This window comes from Podarcis gaigeae (assembly GCF_964106915.1).
Source record: "Podarcis gaigeae genome assembly, chromosome: 13".
NCBI classification, from domain to species: domain Eukaryota; kingdom Metazoa; phylum Chordata; class Lepidosauria; order Squamata; family Lacertidae; genus Podarcis; species Podarcis gaigeae.
In genome coordinates this window covers 1,772,620-1,785,676 of record NC_139689.1, presented here as the reverse complement: position 1 = coordinate 1,785,676, position 13,057 = coordinate 1,772,620, and the positions used below count along the sequence as shown (strand labels likewise).

Here is a 13,057-nt window from a genome sequence, read left to right as displayed (position 1 = left end):
CAGGTGCAACAAGGATGTTTGTTATGCTTGCCCAGTAACTCAGTATAATTTCTGGGCGGTTGGGGAAGTGGTGCCTTTGCTTCCTTACTGCACTCTGAAGGGGCCTTGCTTCTGTACCAGCCTCATTTAAGACCATTAAGAACGCCAAATTTCACATTATCCTGTGGAGAGGGAGACCTGTGTGTCTGTTGTTTGTTGTATGATTCCCACCAAATGGCGTATAATTTTTCATGGTCCTCCAAGCCTTTGGCCACCCACAATTTATGAGTTGTTTCCCCCTGGCTAATGCTAAACTCCACATGGGCTTATACCAAACCAAAAGCTGCAAGTCATAGAATCACAGAATTATAAAGTTGGGAGGTCAGTTGAGGTTCTGGCAGCTTCTGACATCCGTATCAAGAGTTCCTGAGAGCTGAAACCTTTCAGCTGATCGTCGTATGGATTTATTTAACAAATCTGTGGTGAAGTTAGAGACACCACCTTGCCGACAAAGGTCCGTATAGTTAAAGCTCTGGTTTTCCCAGTAGTGATGTATGGAAGTGAGAGCTGGACCATAAAGAAGGCTGATCGCCGAAGAATGGATGCTTTTGAATTCTGGTGCTGGAGGAGACTCTGGAGAGTCCCATGGACTGCAAGAAGATCAAACCTCTCCATTCTGAAGACAATCAGCCCTGAGTGCTCACTGGAAGGACAGATCCTGAAGCTGAGGCTCCAAGACTTTGGCCACCTCAGGAGAAGAGAAGACTCCCTGGAAAAGACCCTGATGTTGGGAAAGATGGAGGGCACAAGGAGAAGGGGACGACAGAGGACGAGATGGTGGGACAGTGTTCTCGAAGCGACCAGCATGAGTTTGACCAAACTGCGGGAGTCAGTGGAAGACAGGAGTGCCTGGAGTGCTCTGGTCCAGGGGGTCACACGACTAAACGACTAAACAACAACAACAAGTGTTGAAGTTAGAAGGGGACATTTGAGTATTTTGGTCATTTCTGGACAAATCCAGAATCGGAATACCTGTGGGTACTCTCACCACAGGTGGAAAAAGGTGCCCCTCTCCCCACAGCCCCTCCAGCAGCTTGGAGAGGATTGTGATGCCACATGAGCAACTTGGATTTGCAGGATCCTTGGACTTGCAAGCGCCTGGCCACTTTTGAGAACGCCGTAGAGATGTCTGGAGTTCATCCCTTGGCCTCATATTTCGTGTGTGTGTGTGTGTGTGTTAGAGGTGTGGGAGAGAGGCAGACAGGCTGCTGCACGGCCCTCTTCTGGCTGAATGAAAGATGGATGCTTCACTTGCGCTTTTTATTTATTTATTCAGGGCGTGTGTCTTGTTTCCTACCAGCTCTGTGATTATGGTAATTAACACGACTTGATGGTCCAGAAGCTTTAATTAAAGGCTTATCGCTGCCTTCCCTGCTGAGTTGCATGGGTGGTTTCTCTGTGCCACAGGAGAGGCTGAATTGACTGCCAGTTCGTAGCAATAGCTGCAGCTCTCTCTCTCTCTCTCTCTCTCTCTCTCTCTCTCTCTGTGTGTGTGTGTGTGTGTTTTTGTATGAGCAAGAGATGGGTGTGGGAGCAGAAGGCTGTTTCCTGAGGTCAGGGTGTCAGCTGTTGTTTCTGCAGGAGCAAACAGACTTAGTGAGAGGCGTGTTGTGAACTAAAATGCCACTGGTCCAGAACAGAGAATCTAAGTCAGATAGCCTGCTGCCCTGTTAAACTCCCTCAGGAAGGAAGACCTCTGAGCATGTTCAGGGTGCATTTGTAGGTCCATCGGCACAAGCTAAGGGGCATAGCTAAGTGGCTGGAGAGCTTGGTTTCCCTGAGCAGGCCTAAGCCCCAGGACCTCTCTGGAAGCGCATGGATATCCTTGTGCTATCTCTTGTGCACTGTCTGTCTGTCTCTTTGTGTATTTTCAGGTGCAGATATGGAGATATGGCCCCGGTGCAGTTTCATTATACAGTGGAACCTTGGGTTGTGGACATAATTCATGATAGAGGCACATCCACATCCCGCATCGTCCATAACCTGCAGCGCTGCGTCTGTGCATGCACGTGGTGCAATTTGGCGCTTTTGTGCATGTGCAGAAACCCGGAAGTAACCCTTTCTGGTACTTCTGGGTTTCCCGCGGTCCGCAACCTGAGATCGCGTAACCTAAAGCATCTGTAATCCGAGGTACTACTGTAATTTCTTTAGTGCTAGCCAGAGAGTGATGTGGACTCTGCCCCAAAGACAAGATAGTCGAGCAAGGGAGAAAAGAAGGCCATTAAAGGAAGTGCTTTTTCACGCAGAGTTAAACTATGGAACTCACTCCCACAGGAGGCAGTGACAGCCAGCCTCCCCCATCCCATGGCTTTAAAAGATGATTGGCTTTTTAAAAAAGGGCTATCTGTGGCTACTAGCCACAATGGCTATGCTATGCCTTCACAGTCAGAGACAGCAATGCCTCTGAATACCAGTTCCTGGAACCGTAGGAGGGGACAGAGGCTTTTGGGCTTGGTCCTGCTTGCCAGTTCCCCATTGGGGCAGCAGGTTGGCCCAGCAGAATGCTGGACTAGATGGGCCTCCTTTGGCTTGATCCACCGGGCTTATCTTATGTTCTTAGAAGTCAGGAATTAAAAACCGAGTGGTTAGGAAGAGGCAGAAGTCATCTTGCAGCGAAAGAGCACATCAGGTGAGCTTGTGTGGCTTCTTGAAAAGGGCCTAAGGAGCACAGGCAAGGCTTATTCCTTTCGCATTTCCAAACACTCTTCCCTTTTGCGGAGGTGCGTAGATAGATACCTGGGATCCTTTTGGCCTTAATCACTCCAGGTGTGTTGGGAGGTGCAGGCACACCCAAATCTTCCGCAAGACTCTTCCACGTGGCTTGGGCAGACTTTGGGAAAGGCTGAACACAAAGCCAAGCGGAGCTTGAATGTGTGTGTGTGTGTCTGTCTGCCTGTTTCTTCCCTTCTTGACCACAATGGAGCTGCTCTCTGTGGTCAGACCGTGGCTCTGGAGCATGAAACCTCCGTTTGCTAGCTCTGTGCAGAAAACTTTCGCTTGTTTTAAAAAGTAATGCCACCAACCCAAAGTTCTTGTTGTTACAAGATCTCCCTTTCCTCCTTTCTCCGTCCAGGATGCCTCTGCAGCCAGAAGGGGCCCGGGATGGGCTTTTACCGGGATTGCGGCTCAGAGCACAGAGCTGAAGCAGCAAATGGTTTAAACATACAACCCTAAGCTGTCCTGCAAATCTCTGCTTGTGGAATCAGGAGGGGTGGGGTGGGGAGGAAGGTGCCTGTCCTGCAGAGGAAGGGGAAGAGGCTTTTTTGGGGGGGGGGAAGCTTGCACCACAGAGTGCCTGGGAACATTTTCAGGTGCTGAATGGAGGAGGTGAGCTTCCCCCTGCCCCGCAGTGTGCAGTGGAGGGTGAAGATTCAGGCAGGTGGGGGTCTCAGCCAGAAGAGTGGCTGCTGTGAATAACAGGTAGGGGGGTTTAGGATGCTGCAAGCTGGGGTCAGAGTTCGCGGGGAGGCAGAGGGGCTTGGAAGGCGGTGGAGGGGGGTCCATCTAAGCCAGGGGTCAGCAAACTTTTCCAGCAGGGGGGCAGTCTATGTCCCTCAGATCTTGGGGGACGGACAGTGGAATTTGCTGCCAAGGAGTGTGGTGGAGTCTCCTTCTTTGGAGGTCTTTAAGCAGAGGCTTGACAACCATATGTCAGGAGTGCTCTGATGGTGTTTCCTGCTTGGCAGGGGGTTGGACTCAATGGCTCTTGTGGTCTCTTCCAACTCTATGATTCTATGATTCTATATTTTTTTGGGGGGGGGATGAACGAATTCCTATGCCCCACAAATAACCCAGAGATGCATTTTAAATAAAAGGACACATTCTACTCATGTAAAAACACACTGATTCCCAGACCGTCCACAGGCCGGATTGAGAAGGCGATTGGGCCGGATCTGGCCCCCGGGCCTTAGTTTGCCTCCTCATGATCTAAGCCCAGCCAAAGGCCACTTTCATCTTCAACTCGACCAATCTCTTTGTTTCTCCTTTCCCACCTGAGACATCTTTCTTGGAAGCATTTTACTCAAAAGGGAAGGTTTTTTTAAATAAATAAATTACAGAGCATTTAAATATTGCTGCAGCGGACTGCCTTCATTGAAAGTGTTTAAGCAGAGGTTGGATGGTGTCAGGGATTCTTGAGTTGCGATTCCTGAATTGCAGGGGGTTGGACTAGATGGCCCAGCTCGACAATTCAATGATTCAAGTTTGTTGAGAGAAAGGTGGAGACCAGGATGGAAAACCTTTGGCCCTCCAGATGTTGATGGAAATTGTAGTTCAGCCACATCTGGAGAGTGAAGTTGGCTTCCCTTTCTGATGTGCTCAGCTGGAAATCTGGGCCCGGCCCAGCACTATTTAGTTTTATTTGTAACTCTATGAATGTTGCTCAAAAGCTGTGGCAAGGTTTGCCAATCTTTGTCGACTATTAAGAACATCAGAGCTCTGGTTTTCCCAGTAGTGATGTATGGAAGTGAGAGCTGGACCATCAAGAAGGCTGATTGCGAAAGAATGGATGCTTTTGAATTCTGGTGCTGGAGGAGACTCTTGAGAGTCCCATGGACTGCAAGAAGATCAAACCTCTCCGTTCTGAAGGAAATCAGCCCTGAGTGCTCACTCAGGACAGATCCTGAAGCTGAGGCTCCAAGACTTTGGCCACCTCATGAGAAGAGAAGACTCCCTGGAAAAGATCCTGATGTTGGGAAAGATGAAGGGCACAAGGAGAAGGGGACGACAGAGGATGAGATGGTTGGATAGTGTTCTTGAAGCTACCAGCATGAGGGAGGCAGTGGAAGACAGGAGTGCCTGGCGTGCTCTGGTCCAGGGGGTCACGAAGAGGCGGACACGACTAAACGACTAAAGAACAACAAGAACATCAGAACAATGCTTCTGAATGGCAGTTGCTGGGAACCCCAGGAGGGGAGATTTGCTCACCTGCTGGGACACTCTTTGCTGGTTTCCCACTGGGGCATCTCGTTGGCCCCTGTGAGAACACGATGCTGGGCTAGATGCGCCCCCCCTGGCCTTATCCAGTGCAGGACTCTTCTTATGGGTCACTCCCCTCCCTGCCTTCCCCACCCACATCCTGCTGCAAGTGCTGGTCTTCATATTTCTGCCATGAACAGAGGCAAGCGTGGATTGTCTGGTTTCTGTCTGGGGAAGGGCGTTCACCCGCCTGCCCCGTGTTGCTTTCGTCCTGTGGCAAGTGCCTGGGCTGGCACCAGGAGCTGTGGGTTTTATTGATGCCTTTCTCCTTCACTCACTGCCTGTGGACCCAGATGAACTAGTTGGGCTGGGCTGATCCGGCTGGGAGGAGCTCTCCGAACAGGAAGGATCTCTTTGTTGGGATTCCAGTACGCTTATTCACTTATGTTAGTGCTCTCTCTTACACACACAAATATACACCCTTCAGGAATGCCAGCACTTTGGCTGGCCGCCCTTTTGGCTGGAGGAATGCAAATTGAGGGTCTAGAGTGAAGAAAGGGGGGGGGAGGAAATATATTCTCCCTTCAGCTTGTTTTCGTCTTGGCCAAATTGATACTGCAAAAGAACAACGTAAGCAGCCGGCCATCTTTGAAAAAAAGAGCATTGTTTAAAAGCAAAGGCTGCAGGCTGCAGACAGGCCAGCACGCTCTGGGTTGCTGAAACAGGGTGGCTCAGCAGTCAGCAACCTCACGGATCACAGCTGGCAAGCTGGTTTCCTGAGAGCGTAAAGAGAGCCTGCTGCATCTTGTGTAGCATCCTACTCTCACAGTGGCCCCCCAGATGTGCAGTGTGGCAGGTAATGAGCCTGCCTCTTGCCAAAATCTTCAGAAGATGCTCTGCTCTGTGTCCCACCAACATCTAAGGTTAGGCCTGAGTAGACAGGACAGGGGTGTATAGACGGTGGAGCTTTCTCCCTGAGGAATGTAAGAGGAAGCTGGCTGCTGATCATTCTCTCACAGCTGTCAGGCAGATGCACAGGGGAAAGCCGTGAGGACACCTTTAGACGCCTTTTGAAGACCACCTTGTTTCAAGAGTCTCTTTCCCCCACCGTGATTATTTATTCCCTCACCTCCAATGTCCTATTTTGATCCAGCGATTTAGCGATTGCTGCTTTTTGAGTGTAGTGCCGTTTCGGCTTTCGTTCTTTGTGTGCGTGTTTTAATGTTTACAAGCTGCTTTGGAGCAGAAGGAGAAAAACACACTTGAAATAACTGAGGTTTCAAGGGAAATGTTGGCAAAGTGCAGAATATCTTAGCTTGGTGCAGCTGGTAGGGCAAACGGGACTCCTGCGTTCCCCTCCCCGCTTTATGATACTGCAAAAGGATTCTGATTGGGATAGGGATTTTAAATGCATATATATTTAAATCAACCTTGGGAAGAGGAGGAAATGGAAGGGGGGCTGACACCTGCAAGGTTGCTGGAGGAAGCAGCGTTTTTTGTTTTTTTTTGCTAGCCAGTGAGTTAAACCCGTGTCCCATCCTTCTGACAAGCGATGTTCAGAGCAGTCGTCCACATTAGCATGAACATAGCAAAACACAGCCATACAGGGGGTTGAGCTAGATGACCCTTGGGGTCCCGTCCGACTTTACAATTCTATGATTCCAAATCCCACTTGCTGGAGACTGGGTGGGTGCTCTTGTGCTCGAATCCTTCTTGCATGCACCCTGCAATGGCCAGCTGTCTGGCCACTGTGAGAACAGGATACTGGGGGAGATGGGCTCCCTTTGCAGGCTCTTCTGATATTCTTCAGGTCGTGATCTTTCTGGGGGCGGGCCAAGGTGCCCAGGCTCTGTAAGCTGGCTGGGTGGGGCGGAGGAGTTGCGCGCTTGATAGCCTCTTGCCAGAGCCTCTGTGCAAAATGCACGCCTGGCCTGTTTCATCTCTCTTCCCTTCCCGCTCTCGGTTGCCAGGGAACAGCTGTCTTAGCTAAAAATAATCCCTTTTTAGCTGTCATCGGCCATCATGTGAGCAAGGAGTTTTATTCCTCTATCTCTGGCCCCCCCTTGTCTTCCTTTCATGTCCTTGGGATCACATTGTGGGCGGAGAAGGCACACGTGTTATTGTGTTTTTAAAAGGGGCTCAGTTTGGGGAGGAAGGGGGCTTTAGCCTCATCCCACTCTATATTTTGTGCTTTCTCTGAAGATAAGCAGACTTGTGCTTTGACTTGCAGCTCAACCCCACGTTCGACTTGCGACGCAATTTTCCTTTGCAGGAAAGAGTCCTGCTGTAAGCTGCCTATTCTGGTGTTGAAGAGGGCCTATAAAACACAATGGTCAAGACATAGAACATAAACTCTGATCCGTGCCGCAGACTTTCCTTTCTCTGTCCTGAACCTTCCAGGATTCAGCTTCACGAGATGCTCACGAGTTCTAGTGTTGTTACGAGAGTGCAAGGAAAATGTGCTCCTGCCACACTGCTGGTCACCGTCTCCTGCTTGGCACTGGGGGCAAGCCAAAGTACTGTATTTTTTGCTCCATAAGACGCACCTAGTTTTTAGAGGGGGAATGCAAGGGGGAAAAAAATCTTTAAAGGGAGCTCTGAGCAGAGCCTGTATGCATCCCAGGCTCCGCTCAGCGCTCCCTTTCATGAACCGCATGGAGTGTGTGTGCGGCGCTTGCAGGCTTTTCCCCAAGGAGGGAGAAGGGCAGGCCTCTGTCCCTTCCCCCACCTCCCGCAAAAGCCCGCAAGAGCTGTGCTCTTATTAAAGAGCCGCGTGGAGCGTGTGTGCGGCTCTTGGGGGCTTTTCCCCAGGAAGGAGAAGGGACTGATGGGCTGCCCTTCTCCCTCCTCGGAGAAAAGCCCCCAAGAGCTGCACACACGCTCCACGCGGCTCTTTAAAGTGAGTGCTGAGCAGAGCCTCCCACCTGCATTCGCGCTCCATAAGACGCACACATATTTCCCCTTACTTTTTAGGAGGGGGAAAGGTGCATCATATGGAGCAAAAAATACGGTACCTTTTCCCAGCTTTCAGTTTCGCCGCTGCCTGCGTGTTGGCGGCTTGCTATCAGGAAAGGAAAACTTGTGCTCCTCTAACCCCAAATGACAGCTATAAACAGGTGTGCATGTGTGTGTGAGAGAGAAGAGAGCAGGGTGGTTGGGAAACCTACATGTTTTTATCTGCCGTGACTCAGCACCCAGGCCAAGCCCAGACTCACAACAAGTCCTTCAAGCGTAGTTCCCAGGTATTTTTCCAGATCAGCCTTTTGACAGCCTGGTGGGCCCCGCCCAGATGTTTCGGACTACAGTTCCCATCAGCCTCCAGCCAAGCGCAGCCAATGGGAATCGTAGTCCAGAACACCTGGAGGGAGCCGGGTTTGCAAAAGGCCGATCTTGAATTCTGGCAAGATGGGGGCGATGTGGGTGACTAGCTCCTGTGTCCGAGAAATCAGTTGCTGACCCTGGATGGAGTTGCCCTCCCGCTGAAGGAGCAGGTTTGCAGTTTCGGGGGGGGGGGGTCTGGATCTAGCTGTGTCCCTGGAGACTCGGGTACCCTCCGGGGCTGGAAGGACCTTTAACCAAATGCAGCTGGTTCAGCAGCTCCTGTCCACTGTAGTCCGCTGGTGTCAAACTAGCTGAGTTCTCCTCCTGATCCAACAGGACTCTTCTCCCTAGGTTTGGCTGTTAAAGATGAGAGCCTGGTTCCCTGGCTTTGGGGGGGGGTCTGCGGCTGCCAGCTTTGGGCTTCCTGGAATAGCATCCCATGCTCGGGGAGGCTTCAAAAAATGATTTGTGAAATGGCTTCAGGAGATGTTCACTCCACTGCTTCCATCGGCAGAACAGGCACAATATACAAGTGCCGTATAATACCCCTTCCACATATGAGAACCAGATATTTCAGTCTGCGGCCACCTACACTTTGGAACTCCCTGCCTGTTGGCATCACTGTACTCTTTTGGGCACCTGCTAAAAACATTTTTTGGCTAGACAAGTCCCAAACCATCTCTTCTGCTTATAACACACACCTGTGGAAGCAATCAGTGCTGACTCAACCTGTGGGTCCCCGGATGTTGTTGGACTACAACTCCCATCATTCCTAGCCAGCGGTCAGGGATGGTGGGAGTTGTAGTCCAACAACATCTGGGGACCCACAGGTTGAGAAACGCTAGACTAGATGATTTTGAAGGTCTCTTCCAACTCTAGAATTCTATGATTCTATGATTCATCGCTGGGGTGGGGAGGGTGAAAGAAGAGTCAGCTGGGGGGGGTGGCCCTTGTACTTACTGTAGTGCCTGATGGTGGAGGAAGGAAAACGGTGAGCTCTGCTCAGGTGTCACCCAACACCTGCCTTTTTCTAACATCTAGAAGCCCTTGGAAAAGTCTGCCTCTGTATTTTAAAGTCAGAATATGACATAAAATTGCCCCCTGGAATCCCAGCTTGGAAACACAGATGTGGGGAGGAAGCAGAAGGGGCCTAGAGACTTACGCATGTTCTCTCTCCCCCGCCTCCCAATCCCAGATATCCTGAAATCTGTTCAAACCCTACTTTTCTACATCATGCAAATTCTGTGGGCTTGCTTAAGTGGCGCAATCCCGCCTTGTGGCTTTCGAACAGTGAAAACCGCTGCTGTTAAGAATGCCGCAAAGTTGTCTGAGAGCTTGAGGCACCGGCAGTAAAGCCTTTTTGCCGACCCTGCATCCTTGGAGGCTGAAATCGCAACCGGCTCCTTGGGTTGCCAGGATGCTTGGGCTACCAGCGGCTACGACGAGGGCTGTGTTTTCTCCCCTCACTGTTGGAGGAGCGCTGTGTCCTTTTTAACAGCTCTAGATGCTGTGTTATTTTTAGCAGCTGTATGTTGCATAACGTCAGGAATAGGAAGACCTTTCTGACAGTAAAAAGCTGCTGGACTGTGGAAGAGGTTGGGTAGCCCTCTGTGGTACCTTCCTACTCTACAACTCTGTGACTCCATGAAAATTTTCACATTTACTCATAGTCTGTATTTGTCATGGTGCAGCAGAGGGACAGAGGTTTAGGCAGAACACTGCCTGGCGTCTGGGAATCCTGCTAAACGCCATTCCTGCCTCCCAGTCCTTTAAATTTCGCAAAGTGTGCCCAAGTTCAAATGTGTCCTCACAGCTTTAAGGGCTGGAAGCCTGCTTCTGTTCGTTTTCTTTTTTTGCGGCGGTGGTTGTGGCAGCTGGGAGCCTTCAAACGCTGCTGCCTTGTGCGCCCGGGACTTAATTCTCTGCTTCCTTTGTGTTGAATGTGCAGAATGTCCCAACCCAAACATCCCTGGATTTGCCCTGCTTAAGAGCTCCGGCTGCAATTGGCAGATTAAAATCAGCAGCTCTGATGTCTTGCTGTAGGCCACCTTCCCCCTCGTGTAACCTGATCTTTTGAAGATGTTGCTCCTGATTTTTAGACTAATTGATCTTTTGAAAATGTGATGTTGAGCCTGTTTTTGCAGACGCCACAAATGTCCCTGACTGCTTTGGGGAGAAGAGGCGACATAGTTTATAGAATTAAGTCAGTAGAGAAACGTCCCACCCCCCCTGCCACCCAGTGTCTCACAACATGAGAATTCTAATAAAGCCAAATATTGGAAGATTCTGGACAGGTAGCAGAAAATCCTTCTCTATGCAGAGCCTAGTTCAACTATGGAACTCCCACCTGCAGGAGGCAGTGAAGACCACTAACTTTAAGAGAGCATTAAGTATAAGGCTATAGTGCTATCTGACCTAGGACAGATAGGGCCAACCTAGTTTCAAAATTGTATAAGGTGTTATTAGATAAGGGGAAATCACCAAAGGAAAGTTTGAAAGAATATTATTGGAAGTTAGAAATTCAGGAACAGATTTTAGATGAAGAATGGGAAAGAATCTTTCAGCAACCACCCTTTGTTGCCACCTCTGGGATAATCCAGGAAGAAGGGTTGAAGTTGGTACAAAAATGGTATTATGGTAAGGTTATATCATATTACAAAATCTGGAAGTAAGAATTGTTGGAGGAAATGTGGAGTGATGGGAAGTATAGTCATATGTGGTGGGATTGTCTGTTAGTTAATGAATTTTGGAAAAAGATTGGTATAGAAATATCGGGAATTGTGGGTAGGAAGGTGGGAATATCTAAATTAATGGTTCTTATTAGTCTGAGTAGCACCAAGTTAAAAACAAAAGAGGAATGTAAATGGGTAAAATTGATGGTAACTGCAGCCAGACAGGTTATAGCGAGTTATTGGAAAAATGCAGAAGGGTTAGGGGTGAACCAGTGGAGGAAAAGACCTGAGTAATATTATAATTTTAGAATACCTAACTGTGAAGATACACAGAATGAAAGGGTCAGTAAGAAAGAGGAGGATTGGTTTGAGAAGATATTGAATTATTTGGGTAGGTTTGAACAATTTGCGGCAATTAAAATGTTAAATAAACCTTGTGGATGAAGGAGTGTTAACATATATAAAACTGTACATATTATTATTATAATCATTATCATTATCAGCATTCATATTTATTAACCCCCATCCTTCACCAGCATGAGAGCTTAAATGTCAAACAATCCAAATGTCACAATTTAAAGCAGCTAAAACAGATCGCAATCACAGGAATGGGGTGGGCCCTAGAGACTGTTTTGGAGAAGCACACCTGCGCACATGCATTGCGCATGATGCATCCTGGCCCAAGGTATGATTACCATGCTGCTGGACAGCTATGACTCAATGTTTTGGTTTTCAGATGGCAGGCAAACATTTAATTTAATCCTCTGCAGCTCATTCGTGGAACCTGTTTTAATGACAGCTTGTAGTGCAACAGAAAGATTGCTTTTGAGCACATCCAGAGTGATACTGGACTCAGCTACATTAGTAGATGAAAAAAAAGTTATAAATGTGTTATAACACTGTGAAACCAATGGTGCTGTAGAGCTGAAATTGGAACTTTGGAATGTTCCATTGTGAGCTTTGAAACAGTTTTTTTAGAGCGTTTTTTATAGGTGTGTAGAAGCAGCCATTGTCTCGCTTCCGAGTACCCACAAGCCAGAACTCCTCTCTATCTGACACAGGAAGGGGTGTCTTTTGGGGGCGACGGGGGGGCTTGTGTCAGATTGGCTGCTGGAGCAGAAGAAGGGTTTGGATTTGATACCCCGCCTTTCACTCCCTTTAAGGAGTCTCAAAGCGGCTAACATTCTCCTTTCCCTTCCTCCCCCCCAAGAAACACTCTGTGAGGTGAGTGGGGCTGAGAGACTTCAGAGAAGTGTGACTGGCCCAGGGTCACCCAGCAGCTGCATGTGGAGGAGCAGAGACGCGAACCCGGTTCCCCAGATTACGAGTCTACCGCTCTTAACCACTACACCACACTGGCCCTCATGTAAGAACAATTAGCACCCACATGTAAGGACAATTAGGCTTATGGGCAGCATTCGAAATTCACTAGGTGCTTTTCGCATCTGGCTACCGTCTACCTGTGACCAGGTGAAGATGCCCAGATGGCGCCTGACGTCTCCACCACCTGAAGGTGCCTGCCTGGCGATCCTTGGATCTCGCCTGTTCTCACACTCTAGCAACACATTCTGTCGAATTCTATCTGCGATATTTTACCTGCACAATCAGAACGAGTTCCAAGAACGAAAAAGTCGTATTGACAAATACAACTTGGGAGCTGTCTGGCCCCCAAAAGGCAACTAGGCATTCTGTTTCAGCGACTGTAACTCTGGCTTAAGGAGCCATTTGGTGCCTAGTTTATATATCTGAGCTTCTAACACGGCATGTGGAACCTCCTCAGTGGTCGCGCCCCCCGCCCCCCGTGCCAATTACAGATCTCTGTTCCAGGGCCTCATCCTAATTTTAAATGGGCCTTAAAGGTAACCTCAAATTTCGGCTTAATCTAGAGGACTGATCTAGGACATCAGACTGTGTTCTTCAGAGCTGAATAGGTTATCTTTTTGTTCGTTTGTTACGCTTGGCATGGAATTGGGGTATTTTAATCTGATTTTGTTGTTGGGTTTCATGTGGATGTAAACTACTTTGGGAGGCTAGGTAAAGGGTAAAGGGACCCTTGACCATTAGGTCCAGTCGTGGCCGACTCTGGGGTTGGGGCGCTCATCTCGCTT

The 13,057-nt window shown here is 49.1% G+C and overlaps 1 protein-coding gene across 5 annotated transcripts in view; it reads left to right on the top strand.

Annotated features, from left to right (window-relative positions):
- Positions 1 to 13,057, top strand: part of KIF1C (kinesin family member 1C) — a 56,008-nt gene that overhangs the window by 7,284 nt on the left and 35,667 nt on the right. The window contains exon 2 of one of the 5 annotated variants that reach the window (XM_083706564.1): positions 3,113 to 3,193. The exons of the other annotated variants lie outside the window; for them this stretch is intronic. The gene's annotated coding sequence lies outside the window, so the exon portion shown is untranslated. The remainder of the gene's footprint in view (positions 1 to 3,112; positions 3,194 to 13,057) is intronic. 5 annotated transcript variants of the gene reach the window in all.